At 36.6% G+C, this 24,557-nt stretch overlaps 1 protein-coding gene and 1 long non-coding RNA gene across 2 annotated transcripts in view; one reads left to right on the forward strand and one right to left on the reverse strand.

Annotated features, from left to right (window-relative positions):
* The window catches only part of PRKN (parkin RBR E3 ubiquitin protein ligase), a 675,490-nt gene that overhangs the window by 237,053 nt on the left and 413,880 nt on the right, over nucleotides 1-24,557 (reverse strand). The gene's annotated exons all lie outside the window — the stretch shown is intronic.
* On the forward strand, nucleotides 1,973-22,361 carry LOC136553867 (uncharacterized). The gene is made up of 2 exons (XR_010783248.1): nucleotides 1,973-2,186; nucleotides 22,024-22,361. It is a non-coding gene; the product is annotated as an uncharacterized lncRNA (long non-coding RNA).

The following is a 24,557-nucleotide window of genomic DNA, read 5'->3' on the forward strand; positions in this document are numbered from 1 at the left end:
AGAGAAGAACAACCTAACTTATTTATTCACTATTTTTGATCCAATAAATCAATGTTCAGACCTTTCAAAGGCTATGAAGATTTTTAAACTGGATAATATGATTGCTTACCTCAAATGCGATTTGGGGAAAAATTCTTTGATTTTTTTTTTTAAACACTTTTATTTCTTCAGCTTATTCAAGGAAACAAAATGCAGGATTCTCTTATCAAGAAAAGCAAAAGACAATAAGTGTTATCTATATAAAAATATTTTTTTATATCTATATAAAATTTTTTTTGGTTTAAAGCCACCAAAATTCTAAATACTTCTAAAAATATTAATCTATATAAGTTATGTGAAATTTGCCTGAAGTTGTTATGGCAACTCTATTTTTAACAAAAGGAAATAACAGGAGAATCTATCTAGGCAGAACTGATGGAACACCATCCTGTTGAGGATCTTAATAAAATATAGAACCATTTATGCAAAATTTTCTTGTAATTATTATATGTTAGTGTTATCAGCATACTCTTTTGGGAAAAGATACAATGTCCCCAGAAAGTACATCTTTATGATCACCTGTTAATGTGATCTCTCTCCTTTTCCTAGTTTTTATAAGCCATAAATTGAACTTGCCAAAAGTATTGCATATGGTTGGTTGCCACATTTTAATTTCACATCAGGAGCAAAAATGAATCAACTCAACTTATCTCTAATGAGCAATGCTTTGCTGACGTAAGAATCATGGATGCAGATTATAATGCTGCCTTGGAAATATCTACTTAACAGCATCAAATTGGTTTTAAAATGACAGATTTCATTCCAGTATCAATCGTGCAATGCAAATGATAGCATTATAAACTTGGTATTTCTATACAAAAAGGTTTCCACAACTTTAATGAAGATCACAGTCACTGGATACCCATGTTCCTTATTCATTCTAGCAGACAAAATGCATACATTCATACTTCAGGCACTGGGTTGGGGGAATGGTTAATAGAAAGGGAAGGCCGTGTTGCATATTGCTGAAGATCTCCATTTTAGCACACATACAAAACCAGCAAAATCCTAGCTACATTTTTTCCCTTTCCTTTGTTCTCTTACATCGTCATAATGGTTTCCACAAAGTCCACTTAATCTTCAGGAGAACAAATGTCACCTGTGAGTCCCTTTGCTTTGCCTCATTAATTATGTTTTGTATAGCTTTTTGCATGATACAGCCAAGAAGCAGGTTTTTTCTGGTAGCCACATACAATTGTGATAGAAATGCTATGTTACGAGCAGCACTAATGTACAGCAATAACAGAATTTAAAAAAAAAAAAGAGCAGGGAAAATAAAAAAAAGCCAAATGTGGCATTTTCCTCCTGAAGTTTAAATGAATAAGCTCTGAAAAAAAGTAATGATGGAGCAAAGAAATACTGTGAGCCAACTCTGTTTTAATGTAGACAAAAAAAAAAAAAAGGAAGAATAAATCAGTCAGAGCCTGCATTCCATTGATATTTCTAAGCTGTACTGAGGGTTACTTTGCTCAAGATTGTGCCCAGCAGACAAAGACCCAAGTTAAGGGCAGAGCAAAGACAAACTGGCCAAAGGGAACTCCAGGAGGTCCTGTGCCTCACTGCTTCTGTTTTACAGACTCAGGGGCAACCCTTTATTCAAGCTATTCAAAAAGCATTAACTCAGAGTCTCACCACTCCGTTTGAAAACTGTGACATCTTCTTAGAAGTGCAAATTCACAAAAAAAATCTTCCTTTTGGTGTAAGCTGAACAGTGATTTCATTGAGTAACTGCCAATTTTTCTACTACACATTGTTAAAAGTAACAAAGAAGTATGAGGAGGAAAGGAGAAAAGAAAAGAGTTCATTGAGCTCAGCAAATTGTACAAAGCTGGGTCTAGAGAGTAGTTCATTTAGCCCTTGCAAAAACATTGGATTGCCTCCAAAGCGGAGACTCTACAGACTTTCTTCATAGCAGAGTGTCAATACATCCAGGGGGGTTTGCCTTCCCTGGGAAGAAATGGGCATTTGTCTACCCATTTTGCAGCCTATGAAGAACTACTGTTCAGGCTTGTGACTGAGCTGGCATGGGTTATATGCATAGACTGCCCGGGACCACCATAACTAGAAAGGATCCATGAAAGAGATCAACAGTGTGTGTCTATTCACCAGCACCCTCCCACCCCACCCCCAGCTTTAAGAAATGACAGGTATGTAATCTCTGTTTGCTGTTAAAGAGAACTATGAGAAAATTTCAAAGCTTGGTCCCAGAGAAATTAGAATTCACACGGAAGGCAAATCCCTTCTGTGTGCATAATGCGTACACTCACTTTTGCTATGCCAAGAAGCATTGCTTTGTTATTAGTTGTGGAAATTTTAATTCTATATCATAGGAGAACAAGCTGTACACATATAAAAAAAAGCATCTATCTTCAGCTAAGATTTTTTTGAGGTTCAGAGAATATCTGTGTTGCACACCTAGAATTGGATTTATCTTCCAGATTTGTTTGGAGAAAAACAAAGTAGTTAGCATTTAATGGGAATAGTTTATCTCCAAAGAATACAAATTAAAAAAATTAAAAATTAACAAAGAAGCAAAGGGAAAAGAAAAAAAACCATCTGATCCAGAAGAACTTATTCAGCAATACAGGAACAGCGACTGTGTCCTTTCTTTGGGCTGTACAAATATACAAAAGCTTGTCAAAATCCTAGCCTGTGAAAACATGTAAATTCACTTCCTCTGCTGCTGGCATCACTAAATCTGAGTTTTACCCACACTGTGTGGCAGACAGTAAATTTTCTTTTGTTCAGAAAGAAACAGAAGCCACAGCCCATTCACTAAGAACAGTGATTTGTATGAACATTATTCAAGCATTCGGCACCATAGAGGGATTCTTTTGGTGATGTATTTTCTCTCTGACAGCATTTTGTACTACCTCTCTGAGAATGTACTGAGAATTTTTTACATGGTGATTGTCTATTTTTATGGCAAAACTACGTGTGGTTCTCCATGTGCACACACCTACTCACTTATGTACCTGCTTTTCTCTTAGACATACCAATGGGAAAATACAGTCTCTTCTCAAAGCTGTACAAACAATGAGAAATCACATAAATATAGATCTATTATTCTTACAGTTTTATGCTTGTTATAATGCATTCTATTTGGAAACTCTGGCATGTAAATTAAACTAAATTCTCAACTTGGTAATACATAGAAGATGGTTAAGGAAAGACTGTATTTACTAGGGTTCTTAGTCACATTCAAAGAAACAGCTAGTTTTATTTTAATCAAATCTAATTTATAATCTTGGCTGCAAAACAACAGAATTAACTGGCAGAATAGGAGCAATTTATGATATTTTAGGGAAGCATCATGCTCTGATTTGAAAATGAACAGAGGTTCAGGGGACTCAATTTTACATTTAATTAGGGTGACTTCCAGATTGGACTTTTAAATTTAATAATCATCTAAACAAATGACTTTTTATTTTGTGCTAAAGTTCTTAATTTCAATAATCTACTCTGAAGCCTAAAGCCTCTCACACTGATATAGCAAAAAATTGTTTAATCAAAGGTTACATATGATGATAAATTGGAATGGCATTTGTTTGTCTGCCCTTTTAATGCAAGAAAAATAAGCGACCTTCTAATCAACCTGTCCAATGACTTCTTCCAGACCTCTCCTTATTTCTCAGGATATTGCAGTTAAACAAAAATTACAATTACACAAAAAGCAGAAAACAGCCAATAACAAAACTGTGAGATTTTAAGACTAAAAGAGTATGGCAAACAGCCATAAGATGTAGCCATTATCTTACTGACAGTAAAGTAATAAATTGTAGTCGTTATCCTACTGGGAGCTAAGTAATGAAGCAGGTTGGTACCTATGATGAGACAGACAGATTTGGAGAGCATTAGGTCTTTCTGTCCAACATAGAGATACACGTGACAATGTGGAAAGGGCAGCATGGAAAGGAAACCAATTTTGGGCACAATGGGAAGAAATGCACCTACCCTCATCATGCCCCTCACATGCCCACTCTCTCTCATTGGTCTTTCTTGGGGAGGTGCTTCTGTCCTGGTGTCAGAATAACTGGGTGTGTCTGAGGCCACTCCAAAGGGGTGGAAGATCCCCTAGGAAGCATCAAAGTGAGGGTGCAGAAGGATTACCCAAAGGCTGAGGGGGCAGGAAGCAGGGAGGAGTGACGTGTGCCTTTGGGATCAAAGCTCTTTTCTACACTGCAATGTACTTCATGGATGATGAAGTAATTTTCTTGCACAGATGACACTGTCATAAATCTATAGAAATACCATTGCCCTGACACCAACTGAAAAGGGGTGAAGAATCAGAATAATTAGTAAGGACAGTAAATAGTATTTAGAGCCTACAATGCCAGTGTGAGGACCATGTGCAGCGTACACAGGGCCTTCATAGCTGCATAAGATGTGGTATCTTTAACTGAAAGGAAAAACAAAGGGAAGGTGAGACTGAAGTGAAATAAAGACATCCAGAATCAAGGAAATATCTCAATAGCTCTCTCTACTATTCCCTGTCATCAAAGACATGTCTGTAGAAGAGTATCAAAGTGTACTCACCACGCTTTTTAACTCACACAGTATTTTTCATCTACAACCAATTGGTAAAAAATTCTAAGGAAAGAAAAGACAATTTACCCAAACACTGCAGTCTTAAAGGAATGAGGCAAGTTAAGGCATCTCTTTTAGTAGTAATATGAAAATCTGCTGTTGTAATACTTTGATGTGCCAGGAATTTAATTTTTTCTAAAATGCCCTGCATCTTTAAGTGACCACAGCTACAACTCATTTGCCTTAAAAGTTTCCTGAGAATTGTCTGTTTATGAACCTCTATGAATTTCTTCATTGCTGCCAAATATTAATTGAAACAATTAACTGTGAAGAACGCGTGGGTGCAAAAATATTAGTACCACATAATTCTTTCTACTTAAGAGGTCCTTACTGGATTATTGCAGAAATGCTCTGGAGTTCTAATTACCTATGGAAGTCCCACAAGGTTACTGCAGAACATGGTAATTAGACAGTTGTAATATGAGGTGTTAGCAGGGGATTGAGGATTTGTGCTAAGAAGCATGGTGTTTTCATGGCTATTTACTTTGCAGAATACCAGAATTTAATGGAATTTGGTGTAAATCTCCAATGACAAATGTAGTTAAAAGGTGGAAGAAATATCTTAACAGGGATTCAGCAGATGGTGAGGGGAGACTAGCTCTACTACACCATGATCTTTATATGAATAAAATTTACTCAAGTGTTAAGATTTTTATGGAATTTTTAAAAATCCTGATCAAATATTCACTTTCAGTTTTGTACACAAAATGTTTCATACAAACAAGAGGCCATTTGATCATTTCTCTGTCACTGGAAAAAAAAAAATAGGCCACTTTCTGTGGCTGATAGCATATAATAAAATGATGTGGTTGATGTTGTGTGCAGAAGCCTTTGATTTCCTAGCTCAAAGGACATGGTACCCAGTGACACAGTGATGTTAAAGCACAAACTCAGGACAAGGTTCAAGCTTGGCACTGCAGCAAGGCACTTGAACTAGTCTGCTGTGACACCCCATTCAATAGAAGCAATTCAAGTATTACTAGTTTTTAACTACATCTGCATGTATGGATAAAATAGAGGTAGAAGGCTATTAAAAAAATACAGAGGAGAGTGTTACTTAATTGTATTAATATAAAGGGTAAATTTGGAATACATGAAATTGAATTAAGCAGCAGTATGGCAAATTAAGACTGATAAGCAGGAGAGAAAAATGTGTTCCCAAGTGTTTCTGTTCTATAGGGCTCAGGCACTGTAAAGATGACTTTGTAGGTCTGCAGCCATTCACATACCCTGCTACTGAGGGAGAAAGGGAGTGAGAAAACTTGACACAAAACTGCAGCCTGTTTCCATTTTACAGCTCTGTGAAGTGGATTTACAACGGTACAGATGGAAATTACTGGAAGAAGTGGAAAGTAGTGGAGAAGTCATCTCTAAATATTTTCTTAACAGTTTATATGACAGTTATTTTAACTTATTTGCTCATGATGGTTTACATTCAATCAAAAAACCCAGTCTCCCACAATGCTATAGGAACAGTCTTCCACAAGACTGTCTGTATAAAGGTGAAATTCACCTTTCTTAGCTAAGCATACACCAAGGTTAGATCCCCTTCATTATAAGAATGATAATATTGCCATTTAATCTTCTTTATCCTCTCCTGTCAGCAAAATACGTATCACAGCTTTGTAAGTCAGGCTGAATAATAGAAAGTTTATATAATTCTGAAGAACATCTAATACTTAATTTTTTAATTTAAACCCTCCCACATTCCTATCTATGTAGAAGTATTAAAAAACCATATATTCTATAGCTATTATTTCACTTAAGTAAATAACCATAGAGATGCACAAACACCACAAGCTTCTATCACACATATAAATTCATACAAAAGCAAAAACATACAAGAACACTCTAGATAAAACTTTCCCTAGTATTTTTCAGCTGCTTTTTTAAATCTCAGCAATATTTCTTGTTACTCTGATTCTGAGTACATGACCTCTTTTGATTTGTGACAACAAAATAAAAATTGCTACTTGCATTTGTTCATGATAGTGACTCATATCTGTGGAAGTTAAATCCTGGCTCCTAAGATCCTGGCCCAATTAAAGCAAGTTTATTCTGCCATTTTTAACTCAATGGTACTCAAGGGCTTGCTACTGTCTGCAGGTTTTTGTAATGGGATTGCTGTGGAGCTGCCGAGATCTGAAAATCCATGTGCGTTTATTTTTCCACGGATTGAGAAGAGATTATTCTCCTCAACAGAATTTAACCAAAAAAAAAAAAAAAAAAAAAAAAAAAGAGAGAGAAGAGGAGAGAGAGAAATTCACGCTCAATGATTGTTTCCATTCAGAAAAGCCAAGGTCTTTCCAAACATTAAGGAGTTAAAACCAAAGAGAGAAGAAAATGATGGGTTGACATTTTTTACCAGAGGACTTATTCTGGAAAGCTGACCTTTTCATTTGATATAAAAGAATGGCCAAAGGACCAAAGGAATAAGAAGCCAGAAGGAATGATGAAACTGCATGAAAGCAGGAGCCAGTCTGAAAGCACATGTGTCCTCTAACACAAGAGAAGGATGAGATGGGTAGAAGTTTAATGCTAACAATCAACCTTCCCTGGCCCAGTTAGCAATCTGGAGAGGGTCAGAGCACAGTTTTTCTCCTCTCCAGGGACTAAATAGCTCACTTCATGAAGGTTAGAAAATACTAACATATTCATTGAAAATCACTCCTTTCATCCACTCAATATATGCATGTAAAAGTTTCACAATCTTTTATAGTATCCACCTCTTAATGGCAGAGACAGCACAGTGTATCCGTGTATCTTTTTTTTTCACAGCTTTCCAATGGATGCTGGGAAGTTTTGCTTATTGACTTATTGCAGTATGTGAAGTGTAAACTGATTTTCTCATTATTTAGATGCATCCAAAGCTATCACGTTCTGGGCACTGACAAGATGTAACTGGCTAGCAGTCTTACTAAGTAACACATTTACACCTTGGGGAAATATCTTTTCATGGTATATACTGGAAGTGCTAATTGACTTTTATTTCCTAATAACCGTTGAAACTAATAAGTTTGGAAAACTGGTGATTTCAAAGAACTGTAAATTAGACATTAAGACATCTTTCAGAGTGTCAAGCCTATATGTGAAAATCTTAAAAAAGTAATTTTTAAGCTCTTGTCCGCTGAAATGAATTAATGAAGTCATCAATAAGTCAATCCTAACTGTCCTAATGCAGGATGTGGAGAATCTAGTAACATCATATGTGTAATTACTACTCCTTTAAGCCATCAGGAAAGAAATGCAATTGCCTTTTCCTGCATCAGCAGAATGGTAGTATGGAAAAAAATATCAGAGCTGCAGCTAAGACATTTAGGACATTTAGGACATGCCTCAGGAGATGGACCTTTTAAAAATGATCTGACAGTCTCTTCCTTCACCTTCCCATATCAGACACTCATACAGTTTTTTAACACATTGACAGAAGTACAAATTAAAATAATCACAAATCCTGAAAAAATAAGCAGATGGACAGAAGAAAGGTGCCTGGTAAGTATCAAAGAGAAAGATGAATATAAGAATTCATAATGAATTAGACAGCAGAGAATCCACCAAGACAACTGATTGTAAAATTATTCTTTTTTTTAGTGAGCGCTTGTGTGTTTGCCAGATATCACAAACAATTGAACAGGTATCACACAAATCCCTGGAAAACCACTCTGTGATTTCCAGCAATTGAGAGAAATCACTGCGATGCCAAGCCTGCCTAATGCAGCCAAAACAGATTCCTTCTCAAAAGTTCACAGAAAAACAGACTATGCTGAGTTGGAAGGGACCCACAAGGATCAAGTCAAACTCCTCACCCCACACAGAACCATCCCCAAGAGTCACACCATTTGCCCAGGAGCATTGTGCAAATGCTTCTTGAACTCTGTCAGGCTGGTGCTGTGACCACTTTCCTGGGGAGCTGTTCCAGGGCCCAACCACCCTCTGGGTGAAGAACCTTTTCCTAAACTTAAACCTCCCCTGACACAACTTCAGGCCATTCCCTAGGGTGCTGTCACTGGCACCACAGAGCAGAGATCAGTGCCTGCCCCTCCTCTTCCCCTCATGCGGAAGCTGTAACTGCACTGAGGTCTCCCCTCAGTCTCATGCTCAACTTGGCATTGACTAGGACCCCCAGGTCCCTTTCTGTGGCTCTGCTCTCCAGCATCTCATTCCCCAGCCAGTCCATACATCGAGGGTTGTCCCATCCCAGGTACAGAATCCGATGCTTTCCCTTGTTGAACTTCATCCCGTTGGTGATTGCCCAGCTCTCTGATTTGTCAAGGTCTCTCTGCAGGGCCTCCCTGCCTTTGAGGCAATCAACAGCTCCTCCCAGTTTTGTATCCTCCTTGAACTCGCTCTGTATCCCTTCCAGTCCTGTGTCCAAGTCATTTATGAAGATGTTGAAGAGCACAGGGCTGAGAATGGAGCCCTGTGGAACCCCCCTAGTGACAGATCCCCAGTCTGATGTCACCCCATGCACTGTGACCCTTTGTGCCTGGCCCATGAGCCAGTTGCTCACCCATCCCCTGATGTGTTTATCCAGCTAGGTGCTGGACATTTTGTCCAGGAAGATCCTGTGAGAGACTATATCAAAAGCTTTACTGAAATCCAAAGAGAATACATCAACTGGATTCCCTTGATCAACTAGGTGGGATACCTTGCCAGAAAATGAAATCAAGTTTGATAAGCAGGACTTCCCTGTTCTTGCCTCAGAAGTGATAAGTTGTTTTTTTTTAAAAAAAGGCATTAGAAAGAGAATAATTAAATTTAGGAATGGGAATTAAAAGAGTAGAGAATAAACAAAGAGAAGGTAAGACTCCCTTACTGCACCCCACCCTACCAAAGAAAATCCAACCCAAACCCTGAAATGGAAAGATGACAGCATCTGCACCAAGAAACAGTGTAGGGAACTTAAACATCCCACAAGCCCACTGAAAATGGTGACATCAGGAAATATGATTGGGACCCATGCACTTATAGAAAGGACAGCTTGACCATATTAAACTGGGCTGCATTTCATTCACTCCATAGGTTCTGACTCATTCAAAGGACTTCAGCACTGACAAAGCTGACTGCCAACTGTTTCCTTATTCAGAGATTCTAATATGAGTGGAGGTAGTAGATGATAAAAGCAGGGAAGAAGCATAACAAGACCAAAGAACAGAGTAAAATGTAAAGCTGGCCAATGGAGTTAAAGAAAGTGGATGGAAAGCAAATTAGGCACTTCATACTGCCAAAGCAATAAAACAGTGAGAGTCTGGAAAAGAAGAGAGAAAAGAAAATTGGTGGAGTTCAATCAGGAATGGAAAGGAAATGACCCAGTAAGAATAAAATGAGGCACAGAGCACAGATAAAGAGAGTTACATGGGAGGGAATTAAAGAGTGGAAAGAGTGTCCCTGCACTGAGGACATCAGGAGGTCTCAGCTGACTTAAAGTTAACAGTAAAAACACAAAGGAGTGGGAGAGAGAAAATGAGGGGAACAATTAGATGTTAAAATTGAAGAATTGAAAGAACACCTGCCATTTAAATATTCCAGTAAACCTGAGAGGAAATACTGCAACAGAGCAAGCTGAACTGGCAAGATCTGAATGTGCACAGAAAGGATGCCAAGTAGTGAGACCAAGGGACTCCAGGATGTGTGTACATTGGCATGATGGCATGACTTGTAAGATGATCTACTCAGTGCTGGGTATAGTAGCACACACACCATTGAGTTTTCCACTAAGTAACTCTGACTATGAAGTATATTAAAAAAGCCAAGTAAGGTAAAATTTGTCAAAGTGCACTAAAATCCTGTAGAATGATCAGATGTGAGCAAGCAGTAGAGTAACAGAATTAAATAAGATTTCAGTTTATGCTCTTAAGTCTTAAGGTCTGATATTACATCTAATGTGTAAATGCAAGTTTTAAAGTATTTTCAGAAGAAAGCAGAAGTACACTTAACTAATATTTCATTGATGGTCTATGCTGTTGACCTGAAACAAATGGGTATACAGAAACAAAATATGCCAGAATCACTTTTGATAGCATTATCTGAAATCAGTATGTCTTTCCCAATGGACAACTCTTTCAGGACTACATATCTTATCGATGCTTCCATCTACCACTAATGTTCTTTCTCCTAGCTAGACCCTTATTTAGAGGTGTTCTACTTCACAACTAAGCCAGACATCCAAATTTCTAACAGATTTTTTTGCCTATGAGACTGTGTTTAGGAGTCATAATAAGTGTTGTAAGCCTTAGGTCCATTCTGGACACTGTAGCACCATATACATCAGGATCTGTTACATATGTATGCTATTTTCCCCTAGAACAGACATCCAAGGTAACAAAAGTCCTTTCCCAGCCACCAAGGATTTTATAAGCATTATCAGTAATGTAGTTGATTGCACTATTTGCAGAGAATATTCACCCATTTACAGAGAAGAAATAGACAGATGCCATGCTGACCGCTTCAGAGAGCAGGAAAGGACTATTAGAAATGGGGGTCCTAATAGAGCTATCGTGTCCCATTTCACTCCTAATAACTGTGATGTCTTCGTGTCCTTCAGCAGGGTTTCCAAGATGCTAACCACTCAGAGCTTAATAGGCATATAGATTCTCACTAGCCAGCAAAATTAGATGACAGAATAATTTCCTACCAACTTTTTCTTGTGCTTATATTTATCTCAATCAAATTCCCACAATATCTAATGGCATTGCAGTTTTGCTTCTGTTTTTCACAGATGTTTAGTGACTCATCCAGTCATCTTTAAGTCTTGCAACCCTATGCATTGTTTGATTCATCTCCCTTTGCATATTTAATATTGTTCTCAACAAATCTCTGTATTTTAAAATGTTTTCTACAGTCTTATAAATTGCATTCCCCCCCCCCCCCCCCCTTAGAATTTCCTTTTACTGCCTTTATAATTTCTTATGCAGATTCAAGCTTACCATAGTAAGGACCAATAAACTTCCCCTTGAGGTAGACTGAAAAAGAAATCCTTGCTTTTTGTTAACTGCATAGCTTCTAAGTAAAGCAGACACACATGTGAAGCTATGAGCACTAGTGTCAAATATAATTTATTCCCTAAATATTGTTTAAGGGCACGGAAGAAGTGTCATTAAGAAGAGATAAGAAAAAAAGAAGAAAAGTGAATGGCCAAATAGTCCAGAAGAAAAGGTGAATTAATAGGGTGTGCAAAAATTGGCAGCTATGGGGTAAAACTAAGGAGGTGGCTTGAGAAAACAGCCAAAGGGAAGAGGCAATCACAGCAAAACAACAGCTGTCTGAAAGACCCTTTCATATTCCCAGAGAGCATACATTGGCTTGAAATCTCTCCAGTCTTAACCATGAAGACCAAAAAGTGGAGAGAACCAAAGCATCAGCTACACTGAAACTTTTCCCAGACTGAATCACACTGAATCACATGGTTGTGACCCTCTGAAGAGTATGGAAGAAGGTGACACTGCCAATTCCATGTCTTCTTCCTGCAGCCAATAGTCTCTTTTTGACTTCTGCAGCTGTTTCTACTGGTTGGAATCCACTTCCATCATTCCTTTATGTTTGCATATTTATCTTAATACTTATTCTCACCTTTATTTCTCTTCCTGTAACTACATGAGTTTTATATTACATTGTACCACAGTATGGTAAAAACCCAAGGTTTTGGGTTTGAGGTTTTTTTGATTTTTTTTTTGTTTGTTTTTTTTATAAAATGTGTAGTGAGTTAAAATAAAACAACAGGGAAAAAAAAGAACAGAATATTTGAGGAGGGGAAAGAATGTAAGAATAAGACATAAAAAACATTTGAAAAATAGAGGCAGAAACTCTTACCACAACTGACCTTCAAAGTAGGCATGCTTAACATTATGCTGTTGAATGTTTATAGTTCCTTAATAGTCAGTGGTTCAGCTCTTCTAACATAACATAAAGAATCATATCCAAATTACTTCACTGGAAGTTGTGAAGAAACACTTTAAAGGAAAAGATTACTTCATTAAATGAAATAGTAAAAACAGTACGACAATTTCTGAGATTTCTTGACTTCTAACCCAAAAGCTATACTTTTCTATGTATAATTATGTGTAGGTGTATGTACATATCTGTATTCTGTTTGAATATACATGCATACTAGTCCCTCACATACACAAATATTTATGTTTGTATAAAATGCATAACATGAATTTGTAATGGATAAAATAAACAGTGGCAAAACCATGAGGGAGATATGCAAGCCATCTTGAGTAATATTAAGCCATAAAATGGCATCATTCATCCTGTACTCTATATATATTTTACAAATATATTCCTATAAAAATGTTAAAAAGAGTTTTACAAATTTTATTAGCATTATTTTTCATATCCATCTGCCTGTAGAAACAGGCTCCTTTAGTACTAAGATTCCAACTGTAGAGGGCCCTGAGGGAGAGGAGTAGTATAATATTTTTTTAAAACCTTTCAAATTATGCAAAGAAGATTTCCAACATATAAAAAGTGTCATAAGCTTAAAGTCTGCTGTGAGCTAAAAGCATGTGGCAATGGAAATCAAGGATTCTTCCCTTAGAGCATAAAGTTTCCATTTTCATTCCTTAGATTTGCAAGATATCTCTAATCAGCACCAGCGCTGAACTGTGCCCAGACCTGCCCTTCAACAAATCCAACTTTTAAAAGTGCTTGTGCACGTTCTAAGACAAAATGAGAAAAACTAAAAAAAAAAAAAAAAAGTTTCCCTTCTAAGCTGTACTAAAAAATAGCACAACTTGATATTCTTTAGAGGTCTGGGGTGTAAATTCACTCCACTTTAGTCCCTCTGGGACAAGAACAGGGGAGTTGATTAAAGTGGCTACAGATGAACACAACTTGTAAATGATCACACAACTGCATAACACCTTACACAATGTGACACAAAAATACACTAAGTGAGTTTTCCAGGAGCCAGGCTGGTGGAGCAGGCACACAAGGGAAACTGCACACAGTGGTATTTAGAAGCCTACAGGAAGCATATAGCACAAGTTGAACTTAAACTTGCCCTCCCACATATAGGCTATCAATATCTCTTATAAATAACACAAACAAAAGCCAGAGTTTTATTTTGTACACATGGAAACGGAAACAAGTGTTTTGGCAATACATTTTGCAACTCTGGCTTTGAAAAAATGAGTTAAGACTGTTAGAGAAGGGCAGTTTCTGAGTGATGATTGTCTCGACCTGGAAAATCTCATTTCTCCATGGGCAAGGAAAAAACCATTCTAAGCCTAATAGCCAAAGTTACTTTTCTCTAGCCACTTCGAAGAAATAGTGGACTTCCAAAATAAGGGGAAAGTCTCATATGACAGAATTTAAGAATATACAACATGTGCTTAAGAGAATTGTCTTTGAATAATATGAACAACTATGGTAATAATTCATTCTTAAAAAGCAATCAGTTTGATTGTAATAATACTTTACTTTCAGCTGTGATAATTTTATTTCATATAGATATTCAATATCTGTAGGGTGGCTAGATTTGAACTACCATGTAAAGCCATTCACTATCAGATTGAAAAATTCAGAAAAGTTCACTGATTTATATTGAAAAAAAAGGTCAGAAAAATATTTAGTCAATATAGTCAAATCTACCTGATAAAGCTAAATAATATATGTCCCTTAATGAAAAATATAAAAAAATTAATGCAAAGCTAAATAAAGATGCACTTGTGCATTTGAATGGCACTATCCTCCCAATATAAAGTTTTTATCACAATGAAGTTAAGATGGCATTAAGTGAAAACAAAATACAGATATTTGCACATGTATCAAACTTGATAAACAAGGATCAGAAATGTATAGATGTATATCTAGAGTAATTTTAGTTACTTTTATAAGTACTTGAAGCAAGTTAAGTCAGGACTACTCTTTGCAGGTACAAATCATTGCATTAAATTTTGCTTAGATTTGCCAAATTTCTGGGTGTAAGTCTATGTCTACATGCTGCCAGACCAGCAGTTTGTAAGTGGGAGGCTGAAGCAAGCCAAGATTTCAGTGTTATCTCTTCCAAATTTTTCTGGTGGATTAGCAACCATTTTCTGGCTGCAAACAATACCATACTGTATGTGTCATATTGTTAGTACTATGCCATAATTTCAGATGGAAAAGTGCCTCTCAAAATAGAGCAGAGAGTGAATTAAAAAAGAACGTCATCATACCAGAACTGTGAGAAACTAGAAAAGACAGAGGACTATATTTTCAGGTTCCTTGGATATATCACAGCATATGGTCTGAAGAACATTTTATATTTAAAACCTCTCCAAAATGCTGAATTGTCATTCATAAGAAGACTCTTCTGTGCATTTGAACTCTGACGACTAGAATTTAATCTCATTTTGTCTTTATTGTTGGCATAAATCCACATTTTCCAGTAGTAGCTAAGGTAAGAAATTTATCTAAGAAGTATCCTTTGTTTTCTGATCTCTGTTGAAATGGCTAGGAAGCTTCCTACATAGAACCCCCAACATTTTGAACTTGGGGGAATTGTGTTATTGGGAAGAATTCATTGTACAGAATTTCCATGTTTCAATTAAAATTAAACAGTTTTCCCCATCTAGGATACTTTTCAATTTCAAGATTCAAATGACTACCTTTTTAAGTCTGGGGAAGAAGGATTTTAAACCATGAGTATTTTAGTTTTTATTTTCAAACACCAAAATCTACCCCAAGCTCACACAAGTTTTACTGGGAGCCATTCATCATAACCCTGCTATTTTAAAAATATGCAACTCAGGTAATTGTAGGATAATGAGTTATACTTTAGAACACTGTTCTAAAAGGACTATACAGATTTCTACTACAAACAAGCTCTCTCAACTGCAACTTAATGTTACTTTAAAATATTTAACCTATGAGATAATATGAATTACATGGTACTTTAATTACCATGCAAAGCAGTAATAATCTTTGAGAAAAATCTTGGTCGCACACCAGTTGTGATTTCTGGAATACCAAAACTGAAATATAAATCTCTTTCTATTCCATGTAATATCACTCCAATTATCCTACTTTCCTCTCAATCTGTACAAACTGATTATCAACTGATTTTGGCTGCTTTGTGACAGCTACAGAAAGTGGCCTTAACACACCCATAGCAGCCACATAAGGGATCATGCTAAAGTTAGGAAACTTTCACAGTGCAACAGGAGCAAAGGCTACCGTGAGTTTCATTGCCATAGTCTGTCTGTTGAATGACATCACTTACACAACTCCTTTGGCACCTAGAGAACAAACCCAGCACAGAGGTATCCCATTCTAAAAGAATACTTTTCCCTCACCAACTTTTAGTTTAGGTCCAGGCTCCAGTAAGGCTAAAACAAATGCTCCAGTTAAAGCATCTTACATTTGCTCTAAGGTTGGACCTTGCTATCTGCACTAAATCCCAACGTTGCACTGCTTCAGTCTGTAATCAAAGAGTGAAACATCAACCCACTGTGTTATACATTTTTTAGTTCTACAAATGCTGTAAATGCCTACGATTTTGTAAACAAAATTAGAATAATACATGAACTGGAGTTGTTTTCTTGAAAGAGTTTTAAATGTCAAATCTATTATAGAGTGCTGCTTAACTGGACTTCGTATAAAAGCAGCGTAACAAAAGAAGGAAAACACTTTCATGAGCTCCATCCAGTATATAAAATTCACTATTATGCTTTCTGCACATTTGGATAGTCATACAATGCATGAGGGGTTGAAATTACTTTTGAATACAATGTGTTTTGAAATAAAGTGTTTTTCAGGTGAGGATGTATTTCCATATATGCTATAGAAATACAAGGAAAATTGGGTGACTAAGAAATAATAAACCAGTTCACTGAATCAGTCCATCTTGATGACACTGATGCTATCCAGCAATGAGGTTGATATATGAAAATTTCTTTATCCAGAAAAGTATTCAGGTTCATGCATAAACATAAGCATTTCAATATGAACCAACCAGATTAAGCATGGGCTAATTATGCATGTTCCTGTGCAGCAGAGCAATATTCCTTTCATTGGTGATGGACCTAATATAATAAACAGAAACGCCAGAATTTTATTAAAGGAGAGAAACAAAGGAGTGAGCTGCAGGTTACCTGCAATAAGAGAAATTAGTAAAAGATGTGTGAGTTGGAAGTTACCCTGGAATGAAACAAAACGGGTACAGAATGGGTTAAAAAACTCTCTGTTAGAATTCTTGCTCTTATTTATTGTGGAAGACATCAAACTAAGGAGAAGAGCTTTGGCCCTTTAGAGGAAGTGTTCAATTATAGGCAAAATGTGACTGCTCTGTCCTGGGCTTTTGATGATTCTGTGATGGGAAAAGAGTTTAATGTAACATCCCCATAAATCCTGATGAAGTCAGGAGAAGACACAGAGGCCATGAGCAAAACAATACACTAAGTTTTTTTAATTGAACAATATTTTTCATTTGTCTTGATAAAAAAAATATTCTAAATTGTGATAGGACTTTGCATATTTAGCAAGACACCGTATTTCCTTTGTAAGAAAATGCAATGTCAAGAAATTGATTCTTCCCATAATTCCTCTTGGCTATATTTTTTACTATGAAAATTATACTTATCATTAAGTAAGGTAATTATATGATTTGTAAATACTTCTGCCTTGATGTATTCTCTGCCAAAAATGATTTCTAAAATTTTAGAAAAATAAAAACTAATTTTTCAAGTGGACTTCCATAGCACTTAAAAATGCACAGTAAATACAGAGTCACACTATGCAAATTCAGAACATTGTTAATGATAGTCTATGGAAACTAGTCTATAAATTCTTGATTAAGGAAAAACCCAGAGTAAAAGGCACAAATTGAGAGTGGGAAGAATGTATTCTAGTAGAATAATAACTCCCTGTAGACTGGAATGCACACTGAACAAAATTACTTATTTTAATTCTGACATATATTAGACATTCAGTTCTCTTGCTAGTAACTAGTTATGGCCAAAGTATGCAATTCATTATTCATACCATCATAAGAGAAAACCATCACGTCCTCTGCAAGGATGCTATGGAATTTCAGACCTGAAATGTGCCCTAGCTTTTAATAACTGCTGACTAGATTTAGCTTGATTCATTAGTGGCCTCAAAACTCCCTATTCAGACAGTATGCCACATAGAAATATGGCTGCTTGCACTTTACTGCTCATCTTTCTATTGAGAATACTAAGAAGATGGCTGTTTTAAAGCAGAATAAAGTTTGAAGCCTTTGTAGAAATATCCGAACACTGGATACAAAAGTTAAAATAACCCCACCCTACTGCATTAATAACATTTTTGCATTGTCTTGGTTTGGTATTTTGAGATGGTGGGGTGTCGATTTTTTTAAAATACATTCTCAAGCATATCAGATCTGCACAAAAAATCAAAAAAATCAAACTCCATACCCCAGAGGCTAGAATTACTTCCTTCTCAAATAAATAATTAGGCAGTTTTACAAAATGCACATTATTTTCCCAAGTGAATGGAAGGGCTCCAAGCGATTAAATACATAATTAGGTTGTTTTTCTAAAATGCTTATTATTTACCTGAGAGTCTCATTGCAGACTCCTGGTAAATACTGTCTCCCTGATAGCAGTTATTACCCAAAACGCCTCCATAATTTCCAGCCTTCCTCCAGCAGTGATATCAACAGCGGATGTTACTCGAGGACATGGATCATGAAAAGCAAAATCTGGCTTCACCGGGCAGCCCATTTAACTGACAAGCTGAGCTTCTTTTGTACCTGGCATTGTATTCTTTCAGTTTCCAAACACAGTAGAAGACAAACAAAAGCACTTTTTAGTAGTTTAGTTCATGTTTTAGCTGGCCAGAATTTCTGCTGAAGGCTGTGCCTATGTGGGTTTATGTGCTAGCAAGGCTACAGAGAAAAAAAAGAGGAAAAAAAAGCCCCAAGTTCATACTAGCTGTTTTCTACCTGGCAAGGATAACGAAGGGAGCGTGGTTTTAATAACCAAGCCTTTGAGGCTCACCCTCCAGTTGACACAAGGTTCTCTTTCCCAAGCAGCTGTCTTTGGCCAGGTTATCAGAGCACACCAGCCTTCGCTTCCAACTACTCCCATTGCCTCCCTCCAGGGGACACACAAGCCACAGTGCCAGGCATTCAACACGTGAATGTGAATATTCCTGCTAGCCACGTGGGAAAGAAAAAAGGTCAGGGAAGAAGACCTAGCTGGTTCTCCTATGCAGCTGAGGGACAATACCAAACTCCCTTTTTCTAGTGATCACAGACAAAAAACTGACCCTCAGAAGTGACCCTTTTTCATTACTCCACCTCCAGAGTCAGTTTTCCTTATGCTTTCATCTGCCCAGAGGCCTCACTGCTTTGTGGTCCTTACAGAAGAGATCAAGAGTGACTGAAATCTCAATCAGAACAAAAGAGGGCAGGAGATGGAAGGCACGACAAGGTGATGGAGAGAAAAGAAAGACGAAATGAGAATGAAGAGTAAGAGAAAAATGTGGAAAAGAATCCGAGGGAGTGCTAGCAATATTTAGGGATCAGCATATAAGGCAACAGAGATAGCCAGACAACAAAAGGAATGGCAGTGAAGGACAGAATAGAAAATATATTTTACTTCCCAGAAACCAAGAAATAAATAAATCATGAAAAGAAATAATGTAGAATCAAGAGAGGCATATTCTTAGGGAAAAATAAAGAAAGAGAACAAATAGAGGAAGAAATCAGAACAACTAAGCAGGAGAATTTTAAGGGGCAGACCTTTGTCACTGTACTGCCCAGTTGCGTCATTTGTCTGGTTTTTGACAACTTCAGCTAAGCTATTTACCTTTCACATATAGCTATACACATATGTTTTATACAGATATATATGAATTCACAGTCACAACCAAATATCTTAAATGGGGGTGAGAATTTCTTCAGATTTCCAGTTTGGTATTAATACAGTAAAACTCTGTCATGGATATTTTGGTTATTTCTGTAAAAGCCTAACAGTAAAAGCATTCCTGAAGCACTGGTATCTCCTGCAGTGTTAGCCACAAAGCTGAAGGTGGAGTAGCTGAGGTGTGCACCAAGTGGCAAGAGCTGCACACTTTGCCAGGTCATTGCTTTTATAGCAGTACCTCATTTTTTATGAGGTTTAAAAAGAGACATCTAGAGCAAAGGGTAACAGAGAAGAGAAGAAAACAGGTACTGACTGACAGGCAGGTAGTGTGCTCACAGTCACCCACTAGGATGCTGATAGATGGTCTCAGTTTCAAATATGACTGTTTCCTAACATTCTGATTTCTGTGACAAACAAATAAATTATAGGATGCATCTTCAGTCTAGGCCTGCTCAAGGCACTTAAGGCTTAACATTCCACACGTTATGTAATATGAATGTGGATGTATTACAGCTTATTATTAACTGTTTAAGTTTATCCTTGAGCATTTGCACTGAACAAGGTACACAAAGTTATTAACAGGAAAAGTGTGAATATTCAAACTTAAAATTTTGGAGAAGGACATGACTAACAAGGGTCTGTCAAGTTTCACTTCCACAGGTCTCTCAGAAATGGGAAAGTCTTGTAAGAATTTCATTCACCCTTATTTAAACAATGTATAAGTAAAATATACATTTCATTGTCATTCTCAGCTGTTATCTCATGTCCCTTTATTCCTGCCTCACCTATGAATCAGACTGAATGGTGTACTAGGAAAGTAATTTCTTAGAAGGTGTCCCTGATTCTGTCCAGCTGTGCTCAACAGAATCACCATACTCTGCAAACTCCAGTGTTAGTTTCCTTACAGATATTTATATGTTTATGTTTTTAAAAATGCAGCAAATATAGGGATATTAAATTGTCCTGGCAAATCCTATTGTCCTATTAGTTTCACTGAAATAATGAGCCTACATTGGTTTTAAAATGGGAAAATGAAACATAAAATTTTCTAACTATCCCAAATTTATCAGGCATCAAAGCAAAAAAGCTAACTGCAAGCATCCTAATAATTCATTTGTAAGAGCATATCAAAACTTACCATTTGATTAAGCAAAAATATTTTCTGTCTTAAAGAATCTAGAATTATTTCCAAATAAGACTACTCTGTTATCATATGGTGGCAAATTTCTATAAGCAACAGATAATTATAGTTAATAATTTCCATGCTCATAAGAAGGGAAGGAAACAAGGCTACCAAATGACACTAGGTGACATGATGGCTTTTTTAATGTGAAAAAGGATTCCCTATGAGCCAGAATGAGAATATTTTTATTGCATGCAGACCTATCATTCATCAACAATTCCATTCACCATTATATTGGACTGTATTTGACTCAGATATACAATCAAAACCTCTTTCCACAATTACACACCTTTTCTCCTTTCCCATATTTATTTGTTGTCTTGAAATACATTTCTGGGGAGATAGAATTTATTGAGAAGCAGTTTGAACAATGTTACTTTTTATAACCCTCACTTGCATCTGCATTGTGCAATCATTTCACACATCTGCTATATGAAGAACAAATCTGATTTAAGAGTTTTAATAAGACCTTGCATCAATAAATGATAACAGATTGGTGATTAGTAGTATTATTTATATGCAATATTTTTGTATCTCTTATAATGCTGATGTCTGCTTCACAGGGATTAATTATTTTCATAATTTTGTCTAAGTAGTAATATAGAAAATGTCAAAAAGAAAATTAGATTTTCACTTCCCGGACACAGAAATTTAATTAAAGCCAACTCCTTGTTGAAGGGGAATGTCCTTAGCTGGTTCTGTGATATGGCAGCAGCTCTACATGCTGCCATGTGGGAGACCAAGGCTCAGAAAGTGACTCAGGGAATATTAATCACTAGGCTTTGGAGACTAAACACATGCTGCATGTGCCACAGTTGGTCCCAGCAGGTTATTTATGGAGTATATAGGTTAGCAGACAGCAATGATTTCTTATAAAGGCTGCTGCTTGCACAGCCCACCTCAGGGATGGCATTATACTGAAACTCTCTGCTTGCATAAAAACTGATCCATTAGGAAATCTCTAATTATCCAAACATGAAAGGTCAGCTTCCCCTCAGCTGCATGAGTATAAGATAAAGACCTCAAACAAATTCTGGCTGTAAAAATCAACATCTTCTTCAGTCTCTTGGACATTTTTAGGACAAACATGTTTCCAGTCTGTGCAAGAACAGTCCACTATAAACTGATGAACTACTGTCTTGGAAAGATAAATTCTCAGCTTTATGAGATAAACTGGATGCATTATTTACTCATTTTACCTACCCTCACCCTTTAGATCTTTCTTGTTTCATGCCTTTAATTGTCATCAACACTTTTCCTTTATTCCCAGCCTCTTTGGTCTCTCGATTCTTTCCCTTCATGACTCTTCTTTCCACTATTCCCTCTATTATTATTCCTTCCTTCTATTCATCTCAATTGTTCCCATTTTTCACCCAGACTTCATCATGAACACTAACTGCCTATGGACTAGAATGGGAGAACCGAGCAAGGCCATTCAGGACTTGAACACCACCCAAGGACAACTCAGCGTAGTCCTGCTTGAAAATGCATTTGCAGCCATGAATGAACACAAGAGTTCCTTTTTCAGAAGCTGACTCTTCTTTCTTAAAAAATATATTTTCCTGGAGAAAATAGGCATTAAGGAGGTACAGTCAAAAATCATTGTACTTGCTATAACAGCACCTACATAAGATGAATTAGAAAATAGCTTGAGTTAAAAACCCATCCAAGAAGTTCAGTGTAAAGTTGATGACTAATAAAACTGTATGACTTGATTTTACTGTTCATGTATGTGATGATTTTTCTCAATCAGATGGCAACTTAAAAGTGACTTATCAACCAAATACCCACATCAATTAATCATTGTAAGGTAAACAAGTATGGGCTGAAGTGCTTCCAGTCAGAACAAATATCTTTCCTTTCCAAAGACAAAGTCACAGCTTTCGCTGACTCCAGATGAGACAGAAATTCACCTCTGTTTCAGCTGGACATAGAAATGGTGAAAGACAGACAGACCCCTCTGCACACACTTCTGCCACTGCTCCAGTATGTTGGTTTTATGTTGACACAGGCCAGCTCATTTCACAGGACAAGAAGTGTGCTTTGAAAGTTCATTTTTTGTTCCTTTTAAAGTCAATTAATTTCCATGCAAGATTTTTTCATTATCTCTTGTCCTTCATTATTGCTAACCAGATTAAGCCTATGTGCACTGTCATCTCTATGCAATTTACAAATGAAATATATTGCAATAGAAGGACTAGTGAGAGATAAGGGAGAAGAACACCTATGGGTAAGACATCTCATGCAGGATTTAATTATGGCCACTCGGATTTCTCAAAGTATCCCATTGTATGATTTCACTGTAGTTGTTCCAGAAAAGAATCCAATGCCTGCTTCAAATATACCATGGGATCAAGCTCTGCTTGTTTTGTAGATTTGAATGCTTTTTAGATAAGAAGTTGGCAATCTGTAGCCACAGAAACAGCACAAAGACTTAAGGGAAAAAACCTCAGATGTCACTGCTTGAACTTCAGTCAACAGTGAAAATGGAAATGAAAGAGCTGCTGTGACTTCTAACTATGTCCTTTGAGCTAGTCTCATGAGCTTGTGCTAGTAAAGGAACACAAAAAGCACTTGATACACCATTAGTTCATGTTTATTTTATGACCACAGTGAGAGGAGAATGCAGAAGACCATAAAAAAATTTTCAGGAAGCTACTTCAGGAAACTTCTGCAAATTCAATTAATCCTTGAGAATAAAAATCTGGTTTATCCATAGGTTTTTCGTTCCCTTCTCTGTCAAAGTCTGCTTCTGTATGCTCAGATATTTCATACCAACAAGAAATTACAAAAATTTGACTGCTGCCAAGAATTTACTAGCTCTTAAATATTAAACTTGAAGAGTACTTTGCATTAATTCCTAAATCCGCGAATGTGTGTGTTTTAATCCTTTTTATTTTATTCCTCTAATAATCAGTCCCATTTCCCAAATTTTGTGATTTCCTAAGGTATCTCAAATATTTTTAAGCAGTGTTATTGGAGAACACAGACTTCAGAAACTGCTGACATACTGAAGCTTCACACCAGGAAACTCTTATTTCTTGTACCTGTTCTTGTAACTGGCTCCCTTTAGGCCCCACCAAACTATGCATGCTTATACATTACATTCCTGAGAAGGTTCTGTTCCAGAACACTGACCTTCACTTTAAACCCCCTTGCATACTTACACCTTCTGAAATTGGTTGGAGCTTTTGTCCATAACAGAAAAGACTCAAACACACTATTTGGTGTGGTCAAATCACAGTTTTCCTCCTCCCTTCTACTTGCAAACTTTGCTTAAGCTGTTCATTCTCCCCTTTTCTACAAGGGTACTAGGATTTTGAAAGATGATTCAGAGTTTCATGACTGCATTGACATACTGTTATTATACAAATAGCATGTAATGTGGATAAAAAAATTAATCTAACCCTAGAAGCTTTCCTTCAGTGGAACGTGGTTCTTGGGGCAATTTATTATACTTTAAAGCTTTAGTCCTTTTTATTTTCAGTTCCATACACAAATTGGGGTAATTCTCCATATTTATTTATATATCTGTGGTAAAATCAGATTACTTCCAGATAAAATACTGTTTTATAGTCATCAGGAGAACTGCATCTTTTATCTGGATTCCTCTAAAATACATCATGCATATAATTACTCATAAGAAATAAAGTGATGCAAAGATATTTTGCAAAGTGCCTACAGCACCATAAAACTTTCCCTTTCCTAGGTATCACCAACTTTTCTACTACCAAAGAACTGTGGAAGTCTGTTTTACATTGGGGACCAAGATTCATAATGCTCTAATGCTATTTCAAAAGTGCAACTGCATTCATAGGAAAAGAATGTGTTTAAAAGAGGTAATACATTGTATATTTGTATACAATTCCTTCTTTGAGGTAATGCTATAAAATTCTTTGCCCTGCACAGTA

Source organism: Molothrus aeneus, chromosome 3 (assembly GCF_037042795.1).
Source record: "Molothrus aeneus isolate 106 chromosome 3, BPBGC_Maene_1.0, whole genome shotgun sequence".
NCBI classification, from domain to species: domain Eukaryota; kingdom Metazoa; phylum Chordata; class Aves; order Passeriformes; family Icteridae; genus Molothrus; species Molothrus aeneus.